The sequence below is a fragment of the Acinonyx jubatus genome, chromosome X (genome assembly GCF_027475565.1).
Source record: "Acinonyx jubatus isolate Ajub_Pintada_27869175 chromosome X, VMU_Ajub_asm_v1.0, whole genome shotgun sequence".
In the NCBI taxonomy this organism is placed as follows: Eukaryota; Metazoa; Chordata; class Mammalia; order Carnivora; family Felidae; genus Acinonyx; species Acinonyx jubatus.
In genome coordinates this window covers 11,667,127-11,669,901 of record NC_069389.1, presented here as the reverse complement: position 1 = coordinate 11,669,901, position 2,775 = coordinate 11,667,127, and positions in this window count along the sequence as shown.

Here is a 2,775-nt window from a genome sequence, read left to right as displayed (position 1 = left end):
CACTTCAGCGTGCATCTCCTAGGAACACAGAGACTCTTCTGCACAACCTCGGGGCAGCAATCACATGCAGGAGACCTGCCGGCGAGGCACTGTGATGATCTGATCTCAGTCCATATTTAAATTTCAGCGATGGTGGCATTGATGCCTTTTACATCTTGTCCCTGCCCCCCTGCCACACCCCCACTCACGATCTGATCAAAGATCACGCATGTATTTAGTCACCAAGTCACTTTTTTCTTCTTTAAGCTAGAAAGCCTTCCCACCCCCACTCTGGTCTTTCGTGCCGTTGGCATTTTTGAAGAATCCAGCCCCATTGTGGATGTCGACTCTCGGTTTTGATTTGTGAGATTGGTTTCCTCAAGAATACTGCATTATGCCAGCTTTTAAAGGACACATCCTTGTTTGAATCTTATTGTACTGCTAGATGGAGTGGGGACGAGTCATTGCCGTCTCAAGTAGCAACACCAGCTAGCTCAGCATGCAGACAGTTATGCAAGAGCAAGAGAAACAGCGAGGCTTTTTGCGGGAAACACAGATCGTTCCAAATTATCAGAGGGGAGGTGTACCTTTTGGGTTTTAAGGGTCTTGTGCTAGAGAGGTTGCTGGCTGGAATGACCAGAGGTTTCTGCTCCCGGGCCGACTTTGACTGATTGGAGGGGACTTTCCAGGCTCCCCAGGGCCTCGGGAGGAAAGAGTCTCAGAACCCATGAGTGATGTCAGCCGTGGACATCTAGGTGAGGGGGCCGCAGAGGCCCTGGCTAGTGTTAAGACTGTACTGGATAAGGAATGACTGTGGCCTTACCGCTGTAGGCCATACATCAATCTTTTTTCTTACCTAACCTGGACCAAGTTTCCTGAACACATGTGCACGCGCACACACACACACACACACACACACGCACACACACAGGGACGACTAGAAGTCCGTAAGCTTGTTCTCCTCTTGTGGCTTGTCGTAAGCCAACCTGTTCTCCTATAATCACGGCTCATATGCTTGCCATTCAACTTTGTCCTGAAATCCCTATAAATGCATGACTTTGTCTTGTAATCGTTTTTGAATTCCTGACTGGAAGTGTTGTTAAACAGTTAAAAAAAAAAAAAAAGTCAGTTCCCATTCTCCAATATTCACGAGGGGTGACCAACATTATAAATCCAGTGAGAAGGTTAAAAGCTGATTAATTCCCTCCCAGGTACTAAGGCAACAACTCGGAAATCCTCTTTATTGTCACGTTGGACAATAAACTTAAATTTGAATCTGGGAAGATGTTATCTTCTCGGAGTTTAATTAAAAGTAAATAAAGAAGCTGTACCATGAAGATTTTGCTCAAAGAATGGCGATAATAGCCAGGTTCCCCATTGTGCCTCTCTGTTGAACTCCTTATCATTCGGTCTACGTTGGGAGTAAATTTCTCAGTCTCTGCCAAAGACAAGTTTGATAGTTCTTCAAATCTTCTCCTGATGGAGTAGCGTACAATTTATCTGCTTGTGGCCCAGTTAATTCTGCAGAGACCTGGAGGGCAATTTGGCAGTATGTCTGTCAATTTTATCATTTTTTTTTTTTTAGAGAGACGGAGAAAGTGCACGCAAGTGGGATAGAGTGGCAGAGAGAGAAAGAGAGAATGAGAGGGAGGGAGGGAGAATCCCAAGCAGGCTCCATGCTCAGCACAGAGCCCGAGGCAGGGTTTAATCCCACGACCCTGGGATCATGACCTGAGCCGAGATCAAGAGTCGGACACTCCACCGACGGAGCCACTCAGGCGCCACTCTCTCAGTTTTGAACGAACAGCCTCTTTCTTTCAAAACGCCATCTGTATTGAGATAATTGTAGATTTCACGCGGTCGTAAGCCATCATACAAGCAGCTGTCCTGTAGCTCTGCCCACTTTCCCCAGTGACAGCTTTCTGCAAGCCTGCAGTGCAGTGGAGATGTGCACGGACACTGATACAAGTCACTGATCTTCAGAATTCTCCCGTTTGGCTTGTACTCACTTCTGTGTGTGTCTTTGCTCCCGCAGCAATCATGGCATGTGCACGAGTGCACCTGCGAGCCAGCATTTCCACTCAGGAATCTCTCCTCCAGAAACCCTTGCACCCGTGCACAGAGCCACTTAAACAAAATTATGGACCGCGGTGGTAATATAGTAACAGAAGAGATGGTAACATTCTGCCTCCATCATGGGGGAACAGTAAAGTAGTTTTGAGCCATATGGCATGCAGCACCGTAATGGAGAGAGGGACAGCCATACGTGCTAAAATGGAAAGATCTCCAAGACAGAAGAAGTGTCACGGGCAGAGAGCGATATGGTAATGCAATGGCGTTCGTGTGAAAAATTGTAAAGGGATAAATGCGTATACGTGCGTGTGCACGGAAATGCATTTTGAAATATGGAGGACACGCCTCCAACTGTGAACGATGGCTGCCACGTGTTCCAGTTGAGGACCCATAAATCTGAAATAGTGAGGCTGCGTCTTTGGCGTTAAAAAAAAAAATCTGCAGTCACTTCAGAGACAGACCATGCTCGACACTAACTCAGGGACTCCCCTAACTGCAAGCAAAGGTCCCCTTCCACCCAGAAAAGAGGCGCACAGCGAGTCTAGGGATGGCCTCAGCCTGAACCAGCACCCGGGGGTGGGGGGAAAGTGGGTTCCCCTGAGAAGACAAGTGTACTGCAACCCACTGTTCTGGAAAGGCGAACAGGCGAAAACTTTTTATAATTAACAAAGTAGCAGGTTTCTTCCACATACCCGGGGCCACCTGGCAATCCATTTTCCAGCA